This window comes from Panthera leo, chromosome B4, assembly GCF_018350215.1.
Source record: "Panthera leo isolate Ple1 chromosome B4, P.leo_Ple1_pat1.1, whole genome shotgun sequence".
In the NCBI taxonomy this organism is placed as follows: Eukaryota; Metazoa; Chordata; class Mammalia; order Carnivora; family Felidae; genus Panthera; species Panthera leo.
Genome location: NC_056685.1, coordinates 33768299 through 33785749, shown reverse-complemented (window position 1 = coordinate 33785749; position 17451 = coordinate 33768299). Strand labels below are relative to the sequence as shown.

General features: G+C 44.6%; 1 protein-coding gene across 1 annotated transcript in view; it reads right to left on the bottom strand.

Moving 5' to 3' along the window:
• MICAL3 (microtubule associated monooxygenase, calponin and LIM domain containing 3) overlaps nt 1-17060 on the bottom strand; it is a 205499-nt gene extending 188439 nt beyond the window's left edge. Inside the window, exon 1 of the mRNA XM_042945383.1 lies at nt 16963-17060. The gene's annotated coding sequence lies outside the window, so the exon portion shown is untranslated. The remainder of the gene's footprint in view (nt 1-16962) is intronic.
• Between the last annotated feature and the right edge of the window lie 391 nt (nt 17061-17451).

Below are 17451 nucleotides of genomic sequence, written 5' to 3'. Positions count from 1 at the left end.
GTATCTGGGAATTTTGAATGCTAGAGAGAATAGCACAATCTTCGATGGAACACATTATCTTTCAAAGGGAGGGGTGTCTTTTAATATTTAGTGTAAGCTCAAATGAAGGATATTTTTGATAAATTCTCCCTGAGATATTTCTTCCACAAAAACACTTAGGCACTGGGAAGTTGATTTTAAATCCTTCAACAGTCTGATTTGGTTTAGCACCCTGGGTGGCATTATTCACAGGGTGTTCCTGAAAGCTCATGAGTTCTGGCTCCCATTCTGGAAAAAACAGAGCCCAACAAGTATCTCCAGGTCCTAGGGGGTACTGGGCTGGTACTGAGAACTGCTGGGAGCTGGGAGCTTACTCACCCACTGCCTGGGTCTCTTCTAGCTCAGTGTGGGTCCTCTTCATGCTATTTCTTTTGATATTACTGTCGCTACCTTCCCTTTAAGTTTCTTTCTCTGCTCTTCACACTTCTCCCTGGTTCTCTATAGATTGCTTTACCAAGGCTGATTTTGGTCCCTGGCTTCTCATCATCCTCCCCACTCAATACCAACTGTCTTTGTCACTAATGACTTCTAGATCTACATCGGACTGTCTGAATGCTCAGCCTAAAGTACTTTCCCCAGTTATCAGCAACTGTAGTGTCCTTCAGATCATACTGTGTATCTCTATGCCTTTGACAATACAAGCCTGTCACAGCTGCTCCTCTAAGAATGCAACAGATAGACTCTACCACATCAGCCAGGATTTGATGGACCTTTATCTTCTGTAGACTGTAATATGAACAAAGAGCGTAGTGAAATTTCATTTTCCCAAGCATAAAATAAAGGTGAATTTGCTTTTTCAGATTATGCCTGCTGCTCTCCTCCCCAGAACACAGCATTGTTACATAGGAGACCTCCTTTCCCCTTGTCATCTTTGTCCTCTCCCAAGCAGTAATATACCTAAGACTCACTAAACATCTCCTAGGTCTATCTCCCTTTTCCCATTTCTGGTCATCACTCTGCCTTCATTACCCTCCAATGGAAATTATCCCAAACTACCTGCCCATGGGTCCACTTGGCCTCCAGCCCATCTTCATCAAGTAATTTTCACACAGTGCCACTTCTCTATTTAAGAACCTAAGGCTCCCTATCAAAATCTAAGAGAATATTCCTCTTCCTAGGAGATAAACACTGAAGTATTTAGGGGTCAAGGAATGCAATATCTCTAATTCATATGGAGAGAAAGAAAAAAATATGAAAAGCAAATGGGACAAAATGAAAACAACTGGTGATTCTGGGTAAACAAAGAGTTCCTTATACTATTCTTGCACTTTTCTGAAATTGTATCAAAATCAAGTTACAAAAAAACCCCTACAACTCTCATCTTAGCATCAAAGTACTTACTAACAGCCCCTTCTTACTAACCACTCCAGTCCAGCGTGTTGGTGATGGTCACCTCTTTATCTAGGATCTTGTTTTTGTCCCCCTCTCTACACCTAGACTCAGGATTTCCCCTGTTCCTCCATAACAACTGGCTTCCTTCACTGACTCACTTCTTCCAGGGGTGCTGAGGAAGGAAAAGAACTAACATTTACTGACCATCTGCTACGAGCCAGGCCAGCATCATGCTTGGCACTTTTTGCATATTATTTCACCTAATTCTGCTAACAACTCTGCAAGGGAAGTGAGAGCTTGAGCCTTGGAGAGATTAAGACCCTGGTCCAAGATGACACAGTGCGGAGCTAGAATGGGAACCCAGGTCAGCCTCTGCCATCCACAGTGCTGACCCACACCTCACTGCTCCCCTTTCCAGACCAACTCGTCCACAGCTCCTTCATTCGCTCAACATGTACTTCCTGTCTGCTTTGTGCCAGGGTTTGTTCTAAATACTAGAGATACATCAGAGGACAAAACAGATAAAACTCTGTGACCTCACGCAGCTTCCATTTGACAATAAAAACTGTATTTATCAAATACTTATGTAGCACCTACTCCATATCAGGTGTTAGGCTAAGCATTTAATAAACATTAATTCATTTGATCCTCATAAACATTCTATGAATTAGGTATTATTCTTACAAATGGGGAAACTCAGAATAAAGGGGTTACAGAATCTACCCAAGTTCACATAAGTGAACTGGGAAGTGGTGAGGCCAACATGGATACGCAGGCAGTCTGGCTCCAGAGCCCAGACTACTATGCCTCTCAATAAACATAAGTAAAACATGCTAGAGGGTGGGAAGTACTCTGAAAAAAAAGGAAAAAGCAAAGCAGGATAAAAGAGTTAAGAATTTAGAATACTGGGGGACACACTGAAATTTTAGACTAGGAGGCATGAGTATCGTTCCTAGAGAAGGTAACATTTAAGCAAAGGCATACAGAGGCCAAGCAGGTCAGCCATGTACCACCATAGGGGAGACTTGTTTGAGAAGACTGAACAGTGTGTGTGAGGCAGGGTGTGCCTAGACATCCAAGGAACAGTAAGGCAGCCAGAGAAACTAGAGCACAGGGAGCAAGGGGAATAGTAACCACTGCCTTTTGAGCAGCAGAAGACATGGTTTATACTCGAGTCTCTGTATTTGCCTGGTGTTCACTAACTGCTTTTATTATTGATCTTGACTCCCAAGATGAACTATGAACTATTAAGAACAGAGCCTGTAGCATCTACTCTCTTTGTTCATCCCTAGTACTTTTAAGTTAATGTTTACTGAATCCGTCTGCCTTGCCTGTGTGTATTCCCTGAACTGCACAGAAGACAAGCAGATCCTGTGAGAGCAGCTTCTAACATCTCTGACCATCAGTCCTCTCACACTAGCAGTGAGCAGTAACCTCTATCTGTGTTAAGCATGCTCCTGTGAAAATGTATGTACACGGTACTCGTAGTTTGTTTCCAAGCACACCTGCAAATTTTATACTCAAATTTTATCTCCAGTATGTCTCTTTAAATGGCTGATGGCCAACATCTGTCTACTTTACAAATGGCAAAACTGTGACACACAACCATTAAGTGATTCACTTGAGCTCACTGCACAGTAGCAGCTGAGTCAAGGTTTTCTCATGTAGACTGGGAGATCAGGGAATGCAGAGGCACCCAGCACCTTTATCCTCCTTTGTGACCCACCCCCTACCCCAAGGCACAGGGCCTTGCAGACCTAAGACACTGAGGACTCTTGACTCAGATTTCAGATGTCCTCGCTCACCAAGAATGGTCTCTCTGAAGGTCAGTAATGACTGAACACAGTGAAGGGTCTCAATCACGTCCACACTGGCAAAGATCAACCATTTAGTTAAGTCACATAGAACTTAGATAAATGGAATGAGTCACCCAAGTTACACAAAGATAAAAGCCTTCCCTTTATTCCTTTCTCATCAGGTGCAGAATTTCCAGATTCCTTTTCCCATAGTTCCCATGGAACTAAACAAGCTATTACTACTCATAAGGAATTAAAGAGTATGTATCAGACATTCCCCTATTTCTGGTTTCAGTCTCTAAAAATAGCCAAGAAAGGAAAATTCTTTTTTGCTCGAACTAGAAAAGGTAGTGTAGCTTTTCCTCCCATTTTATTTCCAAAATACATTACTCCAATTTAATTCCATTTTATTTTCCAGATCAGGCCTGGAACAAAATCCATCCCAGAAGAATCACCTTCCATAGCCTGAGGAGCAAGGGAGGAGATGAAAGCCAAAAGCAAGACTGTGTCTGTAACTGTAAGTGAGATCTTGGGTGTTGTGGCTGCTGTACTCCATTTAAGAGATTAACTTTCTCAAGAAGGCATCAGGAAATGGCAGGCGCTATGTCAAGTAAATAGCAGTGCCTGTCCTCTGGCAGCTTAGAAGCTCACGATAACAAGTGATCCTTCAGCCCTGGGGCTGCTTCTCCTTTCAGAGCAGCCCAGTGATCAGCCCAAGCATGAGTCCCAGAGAACTGCTACTGCTGGGAGTGTGGGTCCTGAAGACAAGCAGTTGGCAACTTGTGTCTCTAAGTGTTGTTGGGAGGGAATAGCAGCATCAGTATTTACCTATGGCCGATAATCTATGAGTAACAGTTATTGGAGGTGTGCTAGGTTCAAAAACAACCAAGATTGTAGCACTGTTAAGTTTCCTGCTGTTGATCACCATCCTGTCATTACCTTGTCATTACCATCCTGTCTTGACAAATCCATGCTGCAGTACTTAGGGGTAAAAAGGGGCACAATGTCACCAACTTTCAAATGGGCCAGGAAAAAATGGGAAGAGAGCAGGGAGAGAATAAAATCTAATTTAATAGATCTAGATAACAGGCACAAGGGAGCTGCTCTTGCAACATCTCTGTAAACTTGAAATTATATAAAAAGTTATCCAACAAATGAACTTTACTTGGGCCCCAACAAACAGGTGGGCATGCTGTCCCAGTTACAGCAGGAGCCACCTCCCGCCTACAGCACCCAGAGGCCAAGGCAGCAAAGGTGGCTTAGACACAGTGAGAGTCAGAGGGAGACAATTGGGACAATTAACAATGTTGACAGAAGTCTGGGAGCACATAAGGCATCCGCTATCTCTCAGTTTTTCTCTAGAATCAAGCCATGCTCTCTGGTTTTTCTCCAGAATCAAGTCCTACTCTGAGTACATGGAAAATAAGCCCCCAAAAGGGGACTGGGAAGGCACCAAACTTGAAGCTTCAGCATCCTCTGGAGCTCTTCCCTTTCCATATCTTTTCTATCTAATCAGTGTCCTCTTTCCAAAATGTCTCTGGCATGGAGTCCCTTCCTCTCTGTTTCTACCGCCAACAACCTGTTCCAGTTGCTTGTCATGTCACACCTGAATTACTATCAAGGTGGGCAAACCATTACTTGCGGGCCAAATCCAACCTCCAAGCAAGAAGGGTTTCACATTTTTAAATCGCTTGGGGAAAAAAATCAAAAGACTATTTTGAGACATGTGAGAATTGTATGAAATTCCAACTCAGAGGGCCACAAATAAGAGCTTTGTTGGCACAGTGCCATGCCCATTTGTTTACCAATGGTTTATGGCTGCTTTCCTGCTACAACAGCAGCTGCATAGCTGCATCAGAGACCACTGAAGCCTAAAATGTATACTCCTGGCCCTTCATAGAAAAAAGTTTGCCAACTCCTCCCATAGGTGGTCTTGCTTGACTTTCATTTTTCCCTCCTCCACCATATTAATGGGCACAAAATACTACTTCCACACTATTGCTCTGTGTTCAAACACCTCTGATGAACTTCCTGTTGCCTATAAACTTCATACTGTACCATGGCATGCATCAGACCAGGTGAATAAACTTGTTTTTAAAGGCCATGCCTTTGTTCATGCTGTTCTCTGCCTTTTAGAAAACTCTTCTTGGGGCACCTGGGTGGCTCAGTCAGTTGAGCATCCAACTTCGGCTCAGGTCATGATCTCACTGCCCGTCAGTTCGAGCCCCGAATCGGACTCTGTGCTGACAGCTCAGAGCCTTGGAGCCTGCTTTGGATTCTGTTGTCTCCCTCTCTCTCTGCCCCTCCTCCACTCATGTTCTCTCCACCCCTCCCCCCCCAAATAAATAAACATTAAAACAACAACAAAAAAAAAAGAAAACTCTTCTTGCCTTTAGCTGCTAAGCCCTCCTTTCAAGACTCTGGGAGCATTTCCTGGTTCCCTTTCCTGTGCTTCCACAGCACCCTATACTTACCCTCATCACAGCTCTTACCACACTACACTGAAATCATCTATTTGTGTGTCTGTCTCCCCAGCTACAGTAAGATTCCAGAGGGCAAGGAACACGTCTTACTCATCTCCCAACACCCAGACAGACAGTGGCACGGCAATCCCCAAACACTAAACATAACTCCCACCCAGTCAGGCTGGCCTTCTCACTGCCGTGAATGCATCCTGCTTACTCTCACTCCAAGCTTTGCTCACACCAGCACCTAGACAATCCTAACAGTGACCTGGGACACAGTCTATAGGCCCACGGGAGTCAGTGTGGACTAGGGTTCAAACCCCAGGCACCTCCCATGCACATGCTGTGTCCTTGGACAAGATACTTATATCTCTGAGTCCTCCTCTATAAAGCAGGGATGATATAGTATCTCCTAACCTGCAGGGCTGACAATGCATGTAGAGCATCTAAACCAGTTCTTGGTATATAGTAAGTTCTCAAAAGGTAATACAATTGACCCTTGAACAATGGACGACTTAAGGTGCAGACCCCCATGCAGCTGGAAATCTGCATATAACTTTTGACTCCCCACTAAGGGTCAACTGTTGACCACAAGCCTTCCTGATAACTTAAACAGTTGATTAACAGATATTTCGTATGTATATCACCATGCACTATATTCTTATAATAAAGTAAGCCAAAGAAAATGTTATTTAAAAACCATAAGGAAAATACATTTATAGTACCATGTTGTACTTATCAAAAACAGCTTCGGGGCGCCTGGGTGGCTCTGTTGGTTGAGCGACTGACTTCAGTTCAGGTCATGATCTCACAGTTTGTGAGCCCTTGTCGGGCTCTGTGCTGACAGCTCAGAGCCTGGAGCCTGCTTCTGATTCTGTGTCTCCCTCTCTCTCTGCCCCTCCCCCACTCATGCTTGGTTTCTCTGTCTCAGAAATAAACATGAAAAAAAAATAATTTAAAAAAAAAGCCTCATATAAGTGGACCCACACAGTTCAAACCCGTGTTGTTCAAAGATCAAATGTAGTTACTATCCTTGTTTTCTCCAGACAGTAGAGTCACCTGTTTGTGCCACTTTGGTATTTCATTGCTTTCCTTTCCTCTTCACCCAATTGTTTTTTACATTCATATTGTATCTTCTGAAGCAGATGCATTAGTTATGAACAGGGTAAGGTCATATATTTCTATGAACCTGTTACCCCTGAACTACCCCTGATACCCAGTACAATGCAACATGTGGAGGAAGGGCCGAATAGATGATAAATTAATGAACAAATTATTCCAGGAAGTCTACACAGTTGCTAACAAGAAAAAGAATGCAAAAGAAAAAAAAAAAATGCAGAGCTAGGGATAAGGCTGAGAGTAATAAGGCAGAGAGCAGAAGTTGAAGGCAGGGGGCATTTGAGGATACTTTTATATTAAACATGGACCCACACATACTCTGTCCCCAGAAGAGAAGAAACCCAGTGTCTCAGTATTCTTCTCCAAGTTTCATAAGCAACAGTCAATAATAGTACTAGCTAACACTTAAGGTGCTCACTGGGTACCTGGCAGAATTTTGAATGCTTACGACTGTACAAAATAAACAGGATTGTTACACCATTGCACAGATGGTGCAATGAGGCCCAAGGAGGTTAAACAACACAAAGTCACACACCCTAGTAAACTGGCGCAGAACTGTCTAGTTCCAGTGTTCATGTTCCTAACCACTACACATTTTGGTGTTTCAAAAAAAATTTTTTTTAATGTTTATTTATTTTAGGGAGAGGGAGAGAGAGAGAGAGAGAGAGATGAGCAGGGGAGGGGCAGAGAGAGATGGAGACACTTCAGATGGAGAATCTGAAGCAGGCTTCAGGCTCTGCAATGTCAGCACAGAGCCCGACCCGGGACTCAAGCTCACGAATCATGAGATCATGACCTAAGCCAAAGTCAGACGCTCAACCGACTGAGCCACCCAGGTGCCCCCACATTTTGGTTTTTTAAATCTAATTTAGCTTCACTATTCACCAGCTGAGAGGTATCAATCAGGCAGGTCACCTCACATCACTGAACCTCATGTTTCCCAACCTGTTAAGTGGGCACCATATACTTAACTGTTGTTAAGGATTAAAGGAGAGGGATGCCTGGGTGGCTCAGTCGGTTGAGCATCCGACTTCGGCTCAGGTCATGATCTCACAGCTTGTGGGTTCAAGCCCCATGTCGGGTTCTGTGCTGACAGCTCAGAGCCTGGAGCCTACTTCAGATTCTGTGTCTCCCTCTCTCTGCCCCTAACCCACCTGCATTCTGTCTCTGTCTCTCTCAAAAATAAATAAATATTTTTAAAAATTGTTTTTAAAGGATTAAAGGAGATAATGTCATAAGTGTATATATAAAGTAGACTCCTGCTATATTAGTTCCTTTCCCACCTGTCCCATACTTCAGCATAAGTAAGGCTTTTAGCCAACCCCCTTGGCCTGCTTCAGTCTACTAGCAGGGAACAATCTATATATGCTTCACTCTGGATTTTCTTGCCTTTCTACCTATGCCCAAACGTTTGGGCCTCATGAAAGCCAGCAAAAATAACCTGAGACAAGCATAAAAGGAAACTGTACATGGAGCCAAGTGAGGTACCACAGACAGAAATGGTCCAGATGAATCCTGGCACGCAAATGAATACTGCATGAGCAAAAGCTGGCCAGTTGGGCGTAACCAGGATGCACACTGACTGACAGTCATAACAGCAGCTGATTCTGCCTCCCACACCAACAAGCCTGGATGATAGGCCTGGGAGCCTGTAAAGACAGAGCCCAGTAACATCTGTGACTCTGAGGCTGCATGTATACCGGGGGAGGGAGAAAGCCAGGCAGGTAAGTGACATACAGTCATTTCCACCAATGGTGGAAGATCAGACTGCCTGAAAAAGTTGTATGTAGAAAAGTAAAATTTCAAAACCCTACAGAGGGAATTCTGTTGCAAAATTCCTTTGCTGTGATGAATTAAATTTAAAGCCAAGGAATACAGACACAGACTATTGTATTTTGGAGGTCAATCCAATTTCCATACATCAAGTTTGCTTAAAGCAAGAGATACCTTTAAGCAGATGAACCCTACTCTGGAGTCATTGGTCATGAACAGAAAGAACTTTTCATTAGCCGCACATGAAAGAGTCCTAAATGTTATTACCAAACTGAGTCCACTCAATTTCCAGGAGAGATAAGTAATTTCTACTTGAATGGAGCTGATTATAGTGATCCAAAGGTCTTATAAAAGATTAAAACACAAGCAAAAACTGTATGTAAACCTAACAAGCAATATGAAGCCCTATTAGGCCTTTTCCACAATATATCAATTTCCAAGTATAGCATATGACAAAGAGATACTTAAGAAAGATGGAGGAGTAGGAGGGCTGGCAGATACCAACCACCACAAGGCTACCACTGGGTGCCCAGGTCACTATTGGCACAGTAATGTGGTCCTAGAGTTAGAAAGGAGTCATAGTGGCAACATGGTCTGATCTAATTCCCAAAACATTGGTAAAGCATCTCCATGCCCAGGACTGCTCCTTCCCCTACTAGAACACCTGGAAAGGGCACAGCCCAGCAGCATGCTCCTCTAGCAAGGGAGAACATATACATCCAAGCAAGTCACCAAATGACTACACAAGGACAAGCACACCAAACTCAACAGATCCACAGTAGTGACGGGCCTAAAGGCAGCCTGCAGGAAAGGGAGGTGGCCCCAGCTGAGGGGCTGCAAAGAGATTCTCTGTTTGCTAAAACACAAACATTCCAGAAACAATAGCCACAGGGGGTAGGTAAATTTCAGAAATTCTCAACCTTATGTGCATGAAATTAACAAAACTGAATCAAAAAGAAATATTTTGTCAGTAAATATAAATTTTCTTACCACTCCATGTTCAGGGATCCTGGCCAGTTAAGTGACTTACCCCAACACACTATATAGTTTTCTGCATTTGTGTCTGCCTGCCCTGGAAATATGGTGACCTCTTGCTGGCAGAGGCAGCATTGTTTTAATACCTGTCACTTGCTTTATTATATAGTAGTTACTCAATAAATGCATACTGAAACCAAGTCCCAGTGTGTAACCTAAAACTCTTAGGTTCTCGAACTTCTTGGTTCCCCAGCTCCCTTAAGGTGGTTGAGGTCCATGGACTTCTTTGTGCTCCACCAAGCTCACTGAAGCTAGACACACAGAGTGCAATAAATCCTAGGGGCTGTTGCCATCTCATGAACTTCTTTCTCCTGTCCAACACTGTCTTTTTCTTCCCCATTTTCTCTTCCTTTTGCTCCCTCAACATTTCACCCTATAATGAGGTGATTTAGAGTTATCCAGCCTCTACAACTTACTGGGTTTATGGACCTTACCCTCTCTGGAGCAGTTTCCTATCGTAAAATAGGAGTGACAGTACTTACCTTAAGACTTAAGAAATGATGTGTGCATATTAAAGCAGTTGGCACAGTGTATAGCCCATAGTAACACTCAGTAAATAACAGCTATTACTACATAATTGTCCACAGGACTCACTTGCCTAAAGATACTTAAAATGCCAAAGGCAGAAAGTTGATTTTTTTTCCCCTTCTTCTGCAAGTCTGGTTTTGAGAAAAACCTGTTTTGGAAACAAACTGACACATGTCCATGTCACTGGTCACACTATTTCCCTTTTCCTTTTTCACAGGGAAATAATGACTTTGATCAGTTATGACCAAACTGGGTAAAAGGTTCTGTTCCAAACATGGTTAGGACCCCAGACTAATTTATTTAAATAAGTAAGTAAATGAAATTAAAATTATCCACTCCCCCTCCGCTGCTTGTGCTGTGCCTCTCAAAAATAAATAAATGTTAAAAAAGAATTTAAAAAAAAGGGTGGGGGCACCTGGGTGGCTCAGTCGGTTGAGCGTCTGACTTCAGCTCAGGTCATGGTCTCCAGTTCATGAGTTCGAGCCCCATGTTGGGCTCTGTGCTAACAAACAGCTCAGAGCGTGGAGCCTGCTTCAGATTCTGTGTCTCTCTCTCTCTCTCCCCCTCCCCTGCTCATGCTCTGCCTCTCTCTGTCTCTCAAAAATAAATAAAAGTTAAAAAAAAAATTTTTTTTTTTAATCATCCATAAAGCTAGGGCAATGAGAGTGTGTGCTTAAGTTCTAGGTCTTGGGAATAAGCAACCCATGCCAAGACAAAAGGTAGAGGAGGGAAAGGAAAGGGTTCCTCATCTTTTCTAGAAGTAGAGCTGTCATCAGCATTCTTTCCAGATCCCATGATCCAGCCCCTAAGTCCCTGAAGACTCTTATACTGTCCTAGGTATTCCTTCTTGGAAGCCCACCTGGGCCTGTGTTCTCTAAATGCTTCAAAATTACCTTCTCTGACTCTGCCCCAATTTTAAAGGAAGAAGCCAGTTAACCTAAATACATCTCTCCTGTAGCATTTCAGATCAGTAACTTAAAAGAACAGGGTTAAATGTGAAAATGAAGGGGAGGTTGGAAGAGAGGAAAGGTGACCCTCAGGATGGAGAAAACTTCTAGGTGCAAGTTTACTCAAGTCAGCGGCCCTTCACTGGTCCATGAGAGCACAAGTCTGAAACCAAATGCTTAAGTCTGAAGTCTGTCTCCACCACTTTCTAACTGAGACACTCAGTAAGTCGCTGCTCCCTGTGCCTTGGCTTCCTCGTGTACAAAGCAGGAATCATAACAGTACCTATCCTTCAAGGTTGCTGTGAGGACTGAATGAGTTCATCCATGTGGAGCCTGATACACAATTTGTCTCTCTGTCTGTGCTGCTACCACTGCTAATGTCATTATCATCATGATGCTACCTTCCTTACTTCTTTTCCTTTTCCACTCACAAACCCAACAATTCTCAATCACAAGGCAGCTCTGGTGGTAGAGGTGGTTGAAATGGGGGGAAGATGGGGAGGAGTGCAGTCGATTTTACAAGTCAGTGTTTTGTGGAAGCAGTCTGTGCTGAAGGTTTGTTGTAACCCAGAGGGGCTACAGCATCTAGGAGTAAGTACCGCCTACTCTTTTTTTTTTAAATATTTATTTAATTTTTGAAGAGAGACAGAGAGAGACAGAGAGAGACAGACAGAGTGTGAGCAGGGGAGGGTCAGAGAGAGAGGGAGACACAGAATCTGAGGCAGGCTCCAGGCTCCAAGCTGGCAGCACAGAGCCAGACATGGGGCTCACACTCACGAACCATGAGATCATGACCTGAAGTCAGCCACTTAACCGACTGAGCCACCCAGGTGCCCCAAGTTATTGGCTACTCTTAATGTTCCCTTTGGATTACTTGGCTCCTCCTGTCTTCCTAAGCTCCAACACTAACATAGGAAAGTCCTCCCCAAACTCAAGCCTCCTCCATACTTGAATCAACAGAAGAGAAGCAGGGCAGGAGAGAGGGCAAGGCTGGGACCAAAGTTTCACTTTGCCTTTCAGTTATTATTTATTTTAAAGTAGTAAGGAAGTCAATAAAAGCTACTAGTTAACCACCGGCTGTCTCTCTCCTTCCAGAGTTAACCAAACCATATTCTTCACTGGATATACAATATACAAAAAAAGGACAGACCTCTGTAGACCCATCTAATGCAGAAAGACGCCTTTCCTGGTTTTCATTCACATACCAAGACATGCTCGCTTCTCCCTGCTGTGACAGACACAGCAGGCCCTGCAAGAGGGATGCAGGGAGGCATAGCTGTTCTTACCACAGAACTTAATACTCAGCAGAAGCTCCTGTCCTTCCGCCTCTCAGCAAGGTACAGACCAACAGACCTACTTCTCCTCCCTTCTGTAATCTGATTACCACCGCTTTCCTTTTTTTGTAAATTGTGGCAATTTTCTCTCCTCTGGGAAATTCTGACTTGCCAATGACAAAAAGTCAATGAATTACAGGGTTTGGGGTGATAAGTTTCCCTGTCCTACCTCCCCAGTTTCTTGATGACTATAAACCTTCATAGCCAAGACAGCTAAAGCCCACACCAAGAAAACAAGTCATGTACTGCTGAGCCCACAGGGGTAGGGGTGTTCTATTCATTGATGTATCCCAAGCATCTTGGAGCCTGACACCCTCCACGATTCCACCCAATTCTACAGAATCAGAGCTGAATTCTGAAAAGTGGAACCAAAGATGGGGGGTGGGGTGGGGGAGGGGATAGAAGGAAGGGGAAGTCCACAAAGAGTTTAGGTAAAACTCCAAACAATTTCCCCACCATTCCCACAACGTACTGTATTGTTTGAGGAAGCTAAAGACTGAAAAGGAATCAGATTTTCAACTTTGCCATCTAAAGTAGAAACTGAGAGCCTAATACTACACAGATTCTAGCCCAGTCCTGCTGTGCCTCCTGGTTTACAATTTCAACCCACAGCTTAAGTTAAAAAGCCTGGGTACTAAAGACATCCCCTGTGTTAGAATATCACAAATTTCCTGTCAACAAACCACCTTGATTCTCTCTTTTCCTATTCTCCCCTTTTGGCCTTAATAAATACTTCGTACTCTCCAAATATAGATGTTTTTTCAGCTCTGATTATGTTTTCTACAGTAATGACCCTCCACCTGGCTAGAGGAATATTTGTGGTACAAGAAAACTCCAGGATGTGAAAACTTTACTTCAGTGAAAAATAAAACCCCAGTACAATCACAGCTCATCAGGTCCCAGGCACCAGCAACAGGAATTAGGGACTCTGACGTCTGCTCCTTAGTCACCACTAAAGCATGGGAGTTAAGAGCACACACTATGAAATCAGACAGCCCAGGTCTGAGTGCCAGCCCTGCTTTCTGTCACTCCTTTGACCTAGGGTCTCATCAAACCCTAGTTCATTATCTATAAAACTGGGGGTAATAATAAGCCCTACCTTGTATACTGTTGTGAGGAATAAATGAGGTAATATACATAAAGTACCTAGCACAGACTCCCATACTTAAGCACTCAATAAGCATCAACTATCCGTAGCTGTCTAGCAAATCAGAAAAGCACAATGGTCTGTTATCTTTAAGTCCGTCAAGTTCCAAAAAAAAAAAAAAAAAAAAAAAGTGGGGGTTTTTCCCTACAAAAGTATCAATTAAATGTAATATAAGAAGGAACACTAAATTCAAATCCAGTTCAGGCCCCACCTCACTTGCAACTGAGAGCAAATTATGTCACCTCCACTTTCTCATCTATAAAATGGGAATAATAAACTGTACTAAACTCTGAACATCTCAGAGACAAGAAAGAATCTATGAGATAAAAGGCAATGAAAAAGCTGGGGTTTGCCTAGGTGGCTCAGTTGGTTAAGCGTCCAACTTCGGCTCAGGTCATGATCTCATGAGTTCAAGCCCTGCATCGGGGTCTGTGCTGACAGCTCAGAGCCTGGAGCCTGCTTCATATTCTGTGTCTCCCTCTCTTTCTGCCCCTCCCCCACTCATGCTTGGTCTCTCTCCTTCAAAAATAAACATTTAAAAAAAAAAAAAAAAGGCAACAAGGAAGCTTTTACTTCTACAAAGAAAAAATAAGTGAATCCAGAGTATGATTATTATTAAAATGTCACACCCAATATTACTGGACATAAATAAACCAGTGACATATCTTTCTCTTTCAAGAACATCAGGTTTGATAGCCTTTTAATCTGCTCACAATGAGCCTGCTAAAGCAGGAAGAAGTAAAAGGCTTCTTCTTATAAAGCCCACCAAATCTAAGACTGTGCCCCTGTCTGTTGGTCAAGCTTCAACCATCCTGGGCCATTTCTCAGGCACCAGTGTCAGGAGAAATTAGAAAAGGTTTTTATGGGGCGCCTGGGTGGCGCAGTCGGTTAAGCGTCCGACTTCAGCCAGGTCACGATCTCACGGTCCGTGAGTTTGAGCCCCGCGTCAGGCTCTGGGCTGATGGCTCAGAGCCTGGAGCCTGTTTCCGATTCTGTGTCTCCCTCTCTCTCTGTCCCTCCCCCGTTCATGCTCTGTCTCTCTCTGTCCCAAAAATAAATAAACGTTGAAAAAAAAAAAAAAAAAGAAAAGAAAAGGTTTTTAGTTCCACTTGACATGTTAAACCAACAACAACCAAAATCCTTATCTGCAGGATGACTGCTCAAAAGACCCAAGAAAGGGTCAATTCTGACCACCACTTTCTCTCTTATACTGAGTGGTTTAAAATGTAATATGTCAGCTGGGAAGAAGAACTCAATTTTTTCCTTGTTTGACTTTTACTTTTAGGTCCAGGCATTGAGTTTCATTTTTAACTTACTATAAAAATTGTGGTGTTAGAGTTAGAGGTTAAGGTGGGAAGGGAGGGTGGCTAATTTTCCTAACTTAAGAAGGAAGCGTGCAAAACTGCATCGGATTCATCAACCACATGTCTGTCTCCCAAACCCAAAGAGGGAAAAAAAAAATTTATCAACTTTTATTAATCATCTACTGTATGTGAGGCACTGAACTAAGTATATATATTATTCCAAAGCCCATTTTCTCTCCCACATCTACAAACACCATGAAGCAGTCCTCACTGAATGGGAACCATCCCAACTGGGGGTAAAAAATCACAGTCTGACAAACAAGTTCTAGACATTTCAAAGGTTAGTGTTGTGAACACACAAAGAAGTCTTGGATAGGAACAAGGACCCAGTTCCTAAAGATTCTTTGCAAGAGGAATACTCAAACTATGTTTTTCCACTAATTCTGGAATTAACTTGAAGCTATTTAATACACTATCCAAAAAGTTTAAGAATTTTTAAAAATGAAGCACAAGAACTCACTGTAGGGCTAAAACAACCTAAGCCAAATTACTGACCTGAGAGTACATTTAACAATCAAATACAGAATTTATAATATCCTCTTAAAGGATCTTTACAGATGTGCTCACAAGAGAAAGCATCCACAATGAATTGGCATCTGTACGGCCAGGTAATGAGAGGGCAAAGCCTTCCTGCTGGCAGCAGCAATTCAAAGTGAGATATCATTCTCACTATAAAACCCAACTCATTCTCACCCTTGGGGTACAAAGCCATCATCCTAAATGATTGTCTACATAGCAAACTGTCAGATGGGACCAAATACACACTGATGTTCCGATGTGTAAATGCCATTCTCTCCATCTACAACTCTCGAAAAAAGAAAAAAGTAATAAGCCTTAAAAAGGACACTTTTCACAACTGACCTCTGCATTAATGCACTTTATATTAACCATAGTTAATGTCTGTGTTAAACACTAACGTTAAAAGAACATAATTGTGTTCTGTATTCTTGGAACGCTTTCCCTGAATTAAGACTCTGGAGAAAAATCAGCCAAAATATAGGGCTAATCCATGCCCCCTAATGGGATGAGGTAGAGGCCTTGCCTGAGGAGCCCAACAAACAATTGTGATGACTAGTTTACCATCCATGCCAGAACCTGCAAAGCTAAGGCTATCACCACGTCTGGCTTTCTGCTAACAGAAGGTGAGCCTCTGATCTGTGTATAGGGCTCCTTAGGGTGATTTTTAAACTAGCAATTTTCAGCGTACCACACAGACCTCCAATAACGCTATCACCTTGTAAGGCAGTTAGGCAAGGGGGGGGGGGGGGGGGGGGGCGGTGGCTCATAGATAAGTGACGTATGTGGCTGCCATCATCTCAACCAGTCCAACACTACCATAAGAAAATAAAAGGGAAAAGCACTTCATGGTTCTCTCGTGGCCACCTGACCATAGCGACTCAGCAGCCCATACTCATCCCCCTGCTAGACTCCCGATCAAGGGTATCAGGACAAGATCTACCCTCGGGATGCGGGCACTTGCCCAGCCACGGTGCGACAGAGGAGCCCCATACCTCAGCTCCAGTGGAAAGCCAATGGCCCAGGGGCTGGGCTGGGGCGACAGGACAGTGCACACTCCATCCCTAAGCCTCCCGACACCGGTTAAGATAAGAGATCTTCGCCCCCGCCCCCAAAGCTTCCCCAGAAGACTCATTCCAAGCCACTCTCCCACTCACAAATCGCTGGAAGCCTCCCCCTTCCCCTGGCTTTCGCCAGTGCCAAGCTCCCCTGGAACTCTGGGGCCCGCGCGGCCGCACTTGACCGAACATCCAACTCCTGGAGGTCAAGGACAGGGGCCGGGAGGGCCGGGGAAGCGCGAGGAGGGGCTTCCTCGTCGGTCCGCCGCCCCGCTAGGGAAAGGGCTCCAAGGGGCCGCCAGAAGGAGGCGCCAAGCGCCCACGGCGGGTCCCGAGCCCTCCGGGCTGCCCAGGGGAGGCAGGTCTTCAGCTACAGGTCGGGTCGCCGCGGTCGCCTGCTCTAGAGCCGCCCTCTGGGGGCCCCGGAAACCCTGCACTTGGGGCGCTGGTGGAATGAGGCCCCCACGGAACGGTTGGGGCCGGTCTGGGTCCCGAAGCCCGGTCCTCACCTCCGTCTCATGCTGGTGTGTCGTTCGGCGCCGGCGTCCCCTGGCCGGCCTGGGCCGCCGAGCCCCGCTCCGGGCCCGCAGCCCCGCAGTCCCGCAGCCCCAGCACGCCAGCCGCAGCGTCCGCACGGGGAACAGCAGCGGCAGCAGCTAAGGCAGCGGCGCCGCCGCTGGTGGCTGGGCGGGCACATGGGAGGGCGGGGGCTGCAGCCCTCGAGCCCTGACCATAGGGCCCCAGCCTCGGGGGCGATAGATCTAAGTGCGCCTCTAAAAATGGCACTTGGTTCCCATCCTTAGGGTTGCTGTTGCTACCTACAGGCTCAGACTTTGCCAGAATCTCATGGTTATATGCAGAAGGTGAAGAAATGAGCTGTCGCCACTCCCTTCCTCCTCTCTACTTCCCCTCATGGTCCATATGGTACATTCCTCAAAGCCAGGCCCAAGAGAGAGGGAGGATTTGATTGGTTGTGAATCTTGGAAGGGCGCAAGGAG